A 12,127-nucleotide genomic window follows, 5' to 3' on the forward strand; every position below is an offset into this window, starting at 1 on the left:
CTCCAGGACCAGACTTGGGAAACACTGGTTTAGATTACATCTATTTTAAAAAAATTCTAACCTGCTTATACCTAAGTGGTTTACATAAAATACATGGCATGGAGGAGTGGCCTAATGGTTAGTGTAGCGGGCTTTGATTCTGCCAATGGGTTCAATTCCTACTGCAGCTCCTTGTGACTTTGGGCAAATCACTTAATCTTCCATTGCCCCAGGTACAAAAACTTAGATTGTGAGCCCTCTAGGGAAAGAGAAAGTACCTACATATAATGTGTACAGCGCTGCGTATGTCTAGTAGCACTAGAAAAATGATTAGTAGTAGAATAATAAATACAAACTACATCGGTTGCTACTCACCACACTTATCAAATTAGAGCTAATGCAGCCAAAATTTGTTCAATATGCAACAGCAAGAAAAGTTCTGTAATATTTATCTTTAGAAAATAGGCTCCATATAAACAAGAAAATAGATAAAACTTGAGGCTGAGTGTCTTTGATGATCCAGTGTCCAAGAAGTGAAAATGATAGTTCCAAGCCTCATTCTGGCACTCCAACTGCCTTGCTTTGTACATTTCAAGTCACCAGAGATTACAATTACACTCTCCACAGGAATCCATACTTCTTCCATACCCGTGGGAATCTCATGTGTTCTGCAGGATTCCCACAATCCCCATTCCTGTGCAGCTCTCTACTCAAGTCTCCACTTCCTCTAGCCACCTCCGCCCTTTTGTTTTCCTAATTTTCAAAGAGCCCATTTTCTTGGGTTAGGCATTGTTTTACCTGCAGGGATGCTCTGGTAATTACCTTCCCACAGTAGTGCATTCTCCTTTTCAAGGCCCCAGTGTTTATAGAAAGCTCTTGGCTGTCACTACAGTGCATCTACATAGACCGTATAAGTCTGCCCAGCACTATCCCCACCTCCCAACTACCAGTCCCGCCTCCCACCACCAGCTCTGGCACAGACCGTATAAGTCTTCCCAGCACTATCTCCGCATCCCAACCACTAGCCCCGCCTCCCACCACCGGCTCTGGCACCTAAACTCGGCTAAGCTCCTTTATGTTTATCCCACGCATGTTTGAATTCTGTTACCGTTTTCATCTCCACCACCTCCCGCGGGAGGGCATTCCAAGCATCCACCACTCTCTCCGTGAAAAAGTACTTCCTGACATTTTTCTTGAGTCTGCCCCCCTTCAATCTCATTTCATGTCCTCTCGTTCTACCGCCTTCGCATCTCCGGAAAAGATTCATTTGCGGATTAATACCTTTCAAATATTTGAACGTCTGTATCATATCACCCCTGTTTCTCCTTTCCTCCAGAGTATACATGTTCAGGTCAGCAAGTCTCCCCTCATACGTCTTGTAATGCAAATCCCATACCATTCTCATAGCTTTCCTTTGCACTGCTTCAATTCTTTTTACATCCTTCGCAAGATACGGCTTCCAAAACTGAACACAATACTCCAGGTGGGGGCCTCACCAGTGACTTGTACAGGGCATCAACACTTCCTTTCTTCTGCTGGTCACATCTCTCTCTATACAGCCTAGCAACCTTCTCGCTACGGCCACCGCCTTGTCACACTGTTTCATCGCCTTCAGATCCTCAGATACTATCACCCCAAGATCCCTCTCCCCATCCGTACCTATCAGACTCTCACCGCTTAACACATACGTCTCCCGTGGATTTCTCTTCCCTAAGTGCATCACTTTGCATTTTTTCACATTGAATTTTAATTGCCAAACCTTAGACCATTCTTCAAGCTTCCGCAGATCCTTTTTCATGTTTTCCACTCCCTCCCGGCTGTCCACTCTGTTACAAATCTTAGTATCGTCCGCAAATAGGCAAACTTTACCTTCTAACCCTTCAGCAATGTCACTCACAAATATATTGAACAGAATCGGCCCCAGCACCGATCCTTGAGGCACTTCACTACTCACCTTTCCCTCCTCCGAGCGAATTCCATTAACCATCACCCTCTGGCGTCTGTCCGTCAACCAGTTCCTTATCCAGTTCACCGCTTTGGGTCCTATCTTCAGCCCATCCAATTTATTTAAGAGCCTCCTGTGTGGAACCGTGTCAAAAGCTTTGCTGAAATCTAAGTAGATTACGTCTATAGCTCGTCCCTGATTTAATTCTCCTGTCACCCAATCAAAGAATTCAATGAGATTCGTTTGGCACGATTTCCCTTTGGTAAAACCATGTTGTCTCGGATCTTGCAACTTATTGGCTTCCAGGAAATTCACTATCCTTTCTTTCAGCATCGCTTCCATGACCTTTCCAATAACTGAAGTGACCACACTGCCTTCTTTACTCTCCATCTCTTCTGTAAATGGAAAGACAACTAATAGTATTGCCATATGTACTATTTCTAACTATCAGTGGGGTCCTCTTCTTCAATCCTTTATTTGGTAAACACTTAACAGATGTATTATTTGGGAAAACAGCACAATCTTATTCCAAAATGTATTAGACAACTTTATATATTTACTTAGCCATACTTAATGTATCCCTACTTTTTGATGACTGGAAAATGGGAAGGTGGAAGAGGAATGGACCACTTTCTTTAACCAGCTGGTGCTTGCACTGAGACTGGGGGCTGGGTTATACAATCTCTCTGAGCTCCATATAGCATATGCCATATTGGGTCAAACCTAAGGTCCAACAAGCACACTGTCCTGTTTCATGACTATAACTACCTGCAAGATCCCAAAGTAGTAAGATTCTATGCTGTTTACTCTGTAGATAAAGCAGTGGTTTTCTCCATGTCTACCTTAATATAATGGTTTTTTGACTTTTCTTCCAGGGACTTGGTTCAAACATTTTTTTTAAACACACCTACACTAACTGCTTTTACCACAACCTCTGGCAACAAATTCAAGACCTTAACTAAGCACCAAGTGAAAAAAAAGATTTAATAACTTCATGATATGTCCCCTAGGTCTTTGTACTTTTTGGAAGAGTTGATTATCGATTTACAATTACCCTTTCCACTTCATTCATGAATTTTATAGACCTCTCCTCAGCCATCTCTCCTCAAATAACATATCTAACCTCTTTACCTTTTCCACATAGAAGAATCAGTCAGTTTCCTTTATCATTTTGGTCTATCTTCTCTCTACCTTTTGCAATTCTGCTTTATCTTTTTTGAGATGCCGTGACCAGAACTACACCATGGGCATTATAATATTCTTTGTAGAGACTGACCAAATTTTTCTGCTTGGTTTTGGTTTCAGCTGAAAATGCTGGCTTCCTTAGCTCTTCCTCCCCCATTCTGAACAGTAGCCACCCTTCCTCCATCCCTCTTGACGGGGCCTTTGCATTCTGTCGGGTTCTCAAGGCAGAACCGGAATTCGTGAGCCCTTGGACCACTGCCGAGGAGCGGCAGAGGCAGGCAAGACCACCCTGGAACTGGATACAAGGAAGAGCAGAACTGGAACTCTGGACTGCAGTAGTAACTGAGGCAGGCAACTGGAACAGGCACAGCTTCACCTGCGCTTGACCACTGTTCCCGCAGGAGTTGAGCTCCCAAGTGCGGGTGGCCGGCAGGACTTGCAGGACAAAGCAGGAACTGAAGATCCAGAGGACCCACCCTGGGTCTGGGATACACGAGGGAAGCTAGGCTAGATACTAGACTAGGACTGAAAGCTGCTACGCAGCCACTAAGCAAGAAACACAAGATAGACTGAGCAGACAGGATGTGCACAAAGACTTGACAGGAGCAGGGGTTAGGATATACATACAAGCTTGGCAAAGCAGAGGCTAGGAGGCACATACAGACCTGGCAGAGACAGGGGTCAGGAAACACATACAAGCTTGGCAGAAACGGGGTTCAGGATAACCCTAGCTAGGCAGAAGCTGGATTCAGGATATACACACAGGATATACACTAGCTAGGCAGAGGCAGGATACAGGGTATACACATAAGCTGGGCAGAAGCACACAGAGAGTATCAGGGATCAGACTACAGTCAGAAACAGGAAGCAGGTAGAGAATATCCGGGTTCAGGCAGTAGTCAGAGACGGGCAGCAAGCAGAGAATATCCGGGTTCAGGCAATAGTCAGAGACGGGCAGCAAGCAGAGAATATCCGGGTTCAGGCAATAGTCAGAGACGGGCAGCAAGCAGAGAATATCCGGGTTCAGGCAATAGTCAGAGACGGGCAGCAAGCAGAGAATATCCGGGTTCAGGCAATAGTCAGAGACAGGCAGCAAGCAGAGAATATCCGGGTTCAGGCAATAGTCAGGGACAGGCAGCAAGCAGAGGTCAGGGCAATGGCTGAAGCTCAGGAGCTAACAACCACCGACAGGGAGCAAACAAAGGCTGGAAGCTTAATAGCTCCAAACACAGACAGGGAACCCACAAAGGCTGAAGATAGTGGCTCCAAACACAGAGTGGAGCACCAGAAGGACTAGCAGTCCATAGACACACAAGCAGAAGGGCAAGAGCCCACAAAGAAGGACTAGCGCAGTCCATAGACACACAAGCAGAAGGGCAAGAGCCCACACAGAAGGACTAGCGCAGTCCATAGACACACAAGCAGAAGGGCAAGAGCCCACACAGAAGGACTAGCAGTCCACAGACACAATAAGCAGATGGGCAAGAGCCCTAGAGACAGGCTAAGTGGCAGCACAACAGTACACTCACTAACCTGACGACCCTTTGGCATAACACATGCAAAGGCCCTGAATGCCAGTACAGCACTTCCTTATGAAGGCTCTCACTGATGACGTCACCTACAGCAGGACGGAAGCAGGAAACACACTGAGACCAGAGAGAGGCTTGACACACGTAGGAAGGACAGACAGGAGCAATCTTGGAAGCTGGAACAGAGCAGGCGGAAGCCATCTTAGATGCTGGCTCCCCAGAGAGGCATAGCCCACATAGGTGAGGTCTAGTGAGGTAATCAGCACACAGAGACAGAGACAAAACTAACACAGAAACAGACAGAAGCTAGCACAGATGCTGACCCCCCCAAATAAGGTAAGTCTCAGGGTGGTCACGGCCACAGACGTCAAACCTCTTGTACAAGAGCCTCCACGCCCCTCCCCCTGGACTCACCCACAAGCCCCCCCCCCCCCCCCCAAGCTTACTGTACCATCTGCTGGTGGTCTACTGGCTATTTACGCTGACATTGTTACAATTTATATACCTTTCAAAAAAGACTTGGCTGAAATCACTAACCTTATCAGTCTAGGTCTAAATACAATGAACGATTGGGCTAACTCTTTTCGTTTGAAATTGAACACCGAAAAGATGCATTGTCTTATAATATCATTGCAGTATAACAAATACAATCCCACCACTTTAAATACTCCCAACCTCTCCCTACCCATAGTGGATAGCTTAAAACTTCTAGGAGTCACAATCGATAAACACTTAACCCTGGAATCACAAATAAATTGTACCACAAAGAAAATGTTCTACTCGATGTGGAGACTCAAACGAATAAAACCTTTCTTCCCTCGAGATGTTTTCCGTAACCTGATTCAATCGATGGTACTAAGCCAATTGGACTATTGTAATGGTATCTATGTCGGATGCAAAGAACATTTACTAAAGAAACTTCAGACTGCCCAGAACACGGCTGCAAGACTAATTTTTGAAAAATCTAAATCTGAATCTGCCAAGCCCCTTTGGGAAAAATTGCACTGGCTTCCTGTCAGGGAACGAGTTGCCTTCAAGACCTGCACCTTGATTCACAAAATTATCTATGGCATTGTTCCAAATTATATGCTAGATTTAGTTGATTTACCACCCAGGAACAAATCTAATACCACCCGATCTTATTTGAACCTACACTATCCGGACTGTTTTGGCCTCAAATACAAATCCACATATGCCTCCAACTTCCCTTTCCTGGGTACTCGACTGTGGAATGCTTTACCTAAACTAGTTAAATCAACCCAAAATTATCTAAAGTTTAGAAAATTATTAAAGTCCGTACTATTCAAAAAGGTTTACCCTCCAAATTCAACATAATCAGCTTAATCTCTTTGGTTTCAAATAATCCATTAACACTTGAATCTACTTTCTTTGCCATTCTACTGCTGTATATTATACCAAAGTTTAATTTACTGTTTGTACTGTTTAATATGCCATTAATACTATATTCCTGATTTAGCTTATGTAAGCCACATTGAACCTACATCCAGTGGGAAAATGTGGGATATAAATGCTTTTAAATAAATAAATAAATAATCAGGGCATGAGAAATTCCCAGTTGTTCTTGCCCATGCAGTTGCTACAAAAATTGCTGCCATGATCTCTAGCAATAGTCTCACAAGCCTACTACTGGAGATCAAGGCAGCTAATGCCCCAACTAGTCACTATACAGTAGACTTGAGATGTGTGGGGGGAGGCTTACAGGTGAGTCTGGGAGGGGGTGGGATGGGAGAAGGGGCTCTTTCTGTTAGTGGGGAGACAGTGAGAAAGGGATATTCCCATTCAGGCTGGACCAGGGCCAGCCCTAGCACCCATTTTTAATTTCAGCCTCAGATTTAGTTTCGGCTGAAAGAAAAAAAATAAAGAACAGTTCCAGTCGCCCTCTAATTATTTGCTTTATTTTCTATATTTTCTCTAATTCTTAACATTCTCTTTCTTTTCTTGCCTGATGCCACACACTAAGCAGAGGGATTCTGTGCATTATGATGCCTAGACCCTTTTTCTGGATAGTGGCTCAATGTGGAACTTTGCACCATGTAGCTATATTGTTGGATTATTCTTTCCTGTGTGTATCACTTTGTACTTATACACATTAAAATTTCATCTGCAATCTGGATACCCAGTATCTCAGTCTTAGTAGGTCCTCCTGAAAGTTCTCACAATCCGCATGATATTTACCATTTTTTAATAATTTTTTCACATCTGCAAATTTGACCACCCCACTTGTTGTTCCCATTTCCAGATCATTTATAAGTATGTTAAAAAGCACCAGTCCCAGTACAGATCCTACTACTACTACTTCTACTCACTTCTATAGCACCACTAGGCATACGCAGCGTGGTACACATTATATGCAGGTACTTTCTCTATCCCTAGATGGCTCACAATCTAAGTTTTTGTATATGGAGCAATGAAGGGTTAAGTGACTTGCCCAAGGCCACAAAGAAATGCAGTGGGAATTGAACCCAGGTTGCCAGGATTAAAGCCCGCTGCACTAACCATTATGCTACTCCTACTGGGTATTCCACTATGTATCTTCACCTATGAGAAAATTGACCATTTAATCCTACTTTCTGTTTACTATTAACCAATTTTCAATCTACAACAGAACACGGCCTCCTGTTTCATAGCTTCTTAATATGATTTTTAATGGCTTTGTCCAGATACACTGTATCAAAACTTTATCACCTTTTTTCACATTTACTCAAGCCTTCACATAAATGTAGGTGACTGAAGTATGATGTCACTTAACTAAATCCATGTTGACTTTGCTCTATGTCTGTCAGTGTGTTCAATAATTTTGATCTTTATATTAATTTCTACTATTTTGCCCAACACCAATGTCAGGCTCACCGATCTGTAGTTTCCTAGATCACAACTGGAACCTTTTCTAAATATTGTAGTTATGCTGGCCACCTTCCAATCTTCAGGTAGCATAAATTATTTTAAGGAAAGTTTATAGATTATTATTCTGCAATCTCATTTTCAGTTCTTTCAGTATACTGGGGGTGTATAAAACCCTTTCAATGTTATTTGCCTCTCTTTAGTTTATCAAGGTTAACAGATTTGTTTCATTTCCTTCAAATCACTATCATTAAATACTGCTACTGGTATAGATAGCCCCATTACATCTTGTTAAGACCAAAGCAAATAATTCATTAAGTGCACCTGTTTACTATGGTGTGCTAGCATTTTTAGCAAGTGCTAAAAATTAACAATGACTAAATGTGTAGACGTCCATAGGCCTATTAAGGGCATCTACACGGTTAGCGCACGCTAAAAACACTAACGTGCATCTAGCGCGGCTTAGTAAACAGGGCCCTTAGTCTCTTAGCTATAGCCTTGTCCTCCTTGAGTGTCCCTTTTGCTCCTCTATCATCTAATGAACCACACTAACCAAAAGCTTTACTAGCTGAGCCTATTTCTTTTAACTGACAGAAAACTTTGCTACCTTAGTCTGTCTATTTTAATAGGCTTTTAAAATGAACATAGAATTTTGCATTGACAGAGAATTTCAGTTTAACCTGAACACCACTATTCCTCAAATTTCAACATAATTTCCCAGTAAGTAGATATTCATAGGTGCAGATTCATTACCAGCAGCTGTAGGTTCTTGCTTAGCTCTCTCTTTTCTAGCCAACAATTTATCTTTTGGAGATTGGAGAAGTAATTGCCTCAATTAACTTTACATTCTTTTCACAACTACTAGAAAAAGAGTATTCTGCCATGCTGGACCTTCCTAGTAGAATGCCCTACCGATTCATTTGCACAATATTCCTGGGTATTTGTGTTTTTGGAAAGCCTTGAAGACCTGGCTATTTAAACAATTACAGATTGAATTTGTGAGTAAAGTGATCTTGCTTAGCTATTAATTCTGATTTTATGTTGATTTTGCGTTTTACATATTGATAATATTATACGTTATTACTGTTCAGTTTATAAACCACTTTAAAACCCTGGCTGTGATTAGTGATATATAAAGTTAATAAATAAAATCAGAACCCAACCCAGAATACCCCATAATCAGGGAAAGGCAGAGCTTCTATTTTTTCATAGAAAGAGAAAATTTAATTCACCCCTTAATGAGAACACAAATCATTCCAAGCTATTAATTTATTTATTGAAAATGCACAAGATCTCCAACACTCCAAATGTACAACAGATCTGAGGCAGCCTGGGCAGAGAAATCATATTAATTTGTTAATTCTGTTTAATTTTGGTTCAGTCCTGTAAAGTGATAGAATGCCATCTGGTTTTAATTACTCAAATGTCTAGCTTTTGCTAGACTAGAGGTTAGAAAGGTCAGTGAGAAATAAAACTTTCTTTGTCCCTTTTTGAGTGATGGATTGTTAAGGCTGGTTCATAGGTATTATTTACCACATCTGGATGCCATTCTGAGTAAGGCATACTGGACAATCTCGAGGGGATCAGCAAGCAAGCTGTTTTAAAAGATTAGGCTGAATGCTGTTGAGAAGGAGATAGAGTAGATTTAAATAATTCTAGATAAGTTAGATTCTGTCTTATAAGGAATTCTGATTTCTGCTTATTTTAAAATATGTTTTATTCTGTTTAATTAATAAGATCTATTTCTCTATGTAAAATATCTTTTCAATTCAGTGTCTGACTTTCAAGTGAGATTTGTCTGCAGTTTAAGAGGTCATCATCTGGATTGAATTATCCACAGTCCTAGCTAGTTCTGTGTATGAAGCTAATAGGTGAAAGAGATCAGGAAAAGTCAAGTCTTCTCCTTGATGGATTATAGCTAAGTGTAGGACTGGTCTCCTGAAAGTAATAACAAACCATGTCTGTGTGCCATTAAGCAAGATTGGCCCCTTAATGAATGCCAGAGTCCAGTTAGCAGTTAGTATGAAGTTAGCTGGGAATCTGAGAATTTAATAATAATAAAATGCAGGAGATAGGTGCCACATTGTCTAGTTTGAGAGGCCCCAGGTCATAGGTCAGTTTAGGAAATATCTCAAACCTATGTAACTGATATTTTTGAGTAAATGTGTAGAGATAATTAGTTCAAGACAGGGTAATCAATCTATTCTTTACCATCTGGTGAGAAAGGGGGGCTAGAAGGGTTTAGGACCCTATATAAATGGGAACAGAAGCAGCTTACGTTAGACGAGAAGGAACCAAGACAGGAGACACAAGACAGAGAGCTGAAGAGAAGGAAAGAGCTAGCGCTGATGTCCTACTTTGTTTGCTGGAAAATAAAGAAGATTTCTCTCTCATTCTGGTGTGTGGTGTTTGACTCCTGAAGTACCACAGATTCTGCTAACAATAGTGGTAATTCCTGCATCAGATCTAGACGGTATATAAACAGCCCTGACTGGAACATAATAGTCTAGATGGCTGCAACCAATTGAATCTTTTGACAGGATACAAAAGCCACCCTGTTTACAAGATTGTAAACAAAATCCAATAATCTAAACAAATTGCACTCCCGAACCAGAAGCCTATAGAATATTTTTTACATGACAAACCTAATAGAACTACCCATATGCAATGCAATCAAAGGCGCAAGAATCTACCTCACCCTACACTTCACCAGATGTCAAGACTTAAAATATAAATCCTCACACTGAGCCAGCTTCACCAACATATGGAACAAAATTCCAAAAGTTATAAAATGCACAACTGACTACGTAACTTTCTGAAAACTCCTGAAAGCCCACTTCAGAAAATCTTTCCATGATGATCCCGCACAGTCAAAATGAACATCTACCAACACACCATGAAGCCAGATCACTCACAGACACGTGTCGATTTCTAACAACAATGTAATATGTTTAACTGTACTAAACTGTAAGCCACATTGAACCAACAACTGGATTGAAAAAGTGGGGCACAAAAGCTGAAAATAAATATATAAGATTTACAAACTTGCCATCTAAGTAGAGATATATCCATAATTCTCTGGAAAAGAATTCTGAATACTTTTCCGCAGAGAAGTGAGCTTAAGCAGGATGTGCAAAGAGATCACAAAACTTCACTGCATTGCTCATTAAATTAAGTAGTGAGTGAAGCAAACAGCACCCATTTAATGTTTTGCAACCCCCCTCAAGTAAGAGGCACACATTGCACACAACTTCCACCTATGAATACACAAAGGATTCCTAAAACCAGAATATAGACCATTTAGATTTCCTTTAAACAAATGGTGCCTATTCAAATGAGGGAACCTCCTTCTCTATTTAAGAAGACTCAACTAGAACCTCTTTTTAGTAACCTCACTTTATGGGAACCCCCCACCCCTAAACTTCTTAGTTCCTAACTAATTAAAATAACCTGTGAATAGTTTGACTAATTCTCTGTAGTTTCAAGTCTGAGTTGCTAAAATACTGGTTAATTTTAAAGCAGCAATCAACTAAATTGTATTTATATGAATCTATATTCTGCCTTTTCATCACAGACATTCAAAGGGATTGGTGGTGAGAGGTAAGATAATGCAGAAGGTAAACAGAGATGAAGAATTTTTAAGGGTTTTTTTTTTTTTACTTCCAATTTAAGCCATTATATATGAAATTCTTTCTTCAGAGTCCTTTTTAACTCACCGTATTATTTGCTTAATATAAACTGTTGCTTTAATAATGTGTGTGTGTGGGGGGGGGGGGGGGAGGCTGCTATATCATTCTATAGAAAAATAGTGTGGTAATTATTTACATAAAAATTTATCTTTAGGACTTTCTTAGAGCTGTAATTTATTACTTCAAAATTTCTTATTGACTGCATTTTGTTTTGAGTGAGTTATTTGAATAGCTCACATTTTCAAGTTTCATTTCTATGTAAAACGTTTTAAAATTTCATAAATAAAAAGTAAAAACAAAAAACATCCTTTATCATCTTCTTCAATTCCCCATACAGCCCTGAATTGCTAATATAGAGGCCCTTTAACTATGCTGCATTAAAAGGAGCACTGTGCTAGTGGCAGCCGCCATTTTTGCCATGCACCAGGGCCCCTTTTACCACAGCGGGTGAAAATAGCCAAAAATGAAATGGCCGTGCAGTAAGTTCGCACTTGCCATGTGGCCATTTCGGGAGGAGCACTTACCACTAGCTACTGAGGTGGAGGTAAGGGCTCCCGTGCTAACCCAGAGGTAAACAGGCAGTGCACAGCGCTTCCCAATTACCGCTGGGTAACCCCCGTTGGGCCAGTGGTAGTTCCAGGTTGCTGCGCGGCAACTCTTTAGCAAAAGGATCCTAAAGTTTAATTGAGAATGACTGGCTGGCCACAGATGGAGTGACGATCTCTTCCAACAAGGAACCATTTCAATAGCACCATTCCCCTGTCAGTGGGGATTACAAGTGTATCGGTAGCAATCTTCCATCCATATGAAAGTATACCTCTATGGCATGGCTGTGTCCTCTTAGACAAACAACTTGATTCAGTCTCCTGCACAACAGCCAACAGTCAAATCATGATGTTTTTTCTTTCTTCTCTTAAGAATTCTAAGTAGGGACTTAA

General features: G+C 41.1%; 1 protein-coding gene across 4 annotated transcripts in view; it reads right to left on the minus strand.

The window, feature by feature from the left end:
- KMT2C (lysine methyltransferase 2C) overlaps nt 1–12,127 on the minus strand; it is a 917,733-nt gene that overhangs the window by 485,563 nt on the left and 420,043 nt on the right. The window lies entirely within an intron of this gene.

Source organism: Microcaecilia unicolor, chromosome 1 (assembly GCF_901765095.1).
Source record: "Microcaecilia unicolor chromosome 1, aMicUni1.1, whole genome shotgun sequence".
Taxonomy (NCBI): domain Eukaryota; kingdom Metazoa; phylum Chordata; class Amphibia; order Gymnophiona; family Siphonopidae; genus Microcaecilia; species Microcaecilia unicolor.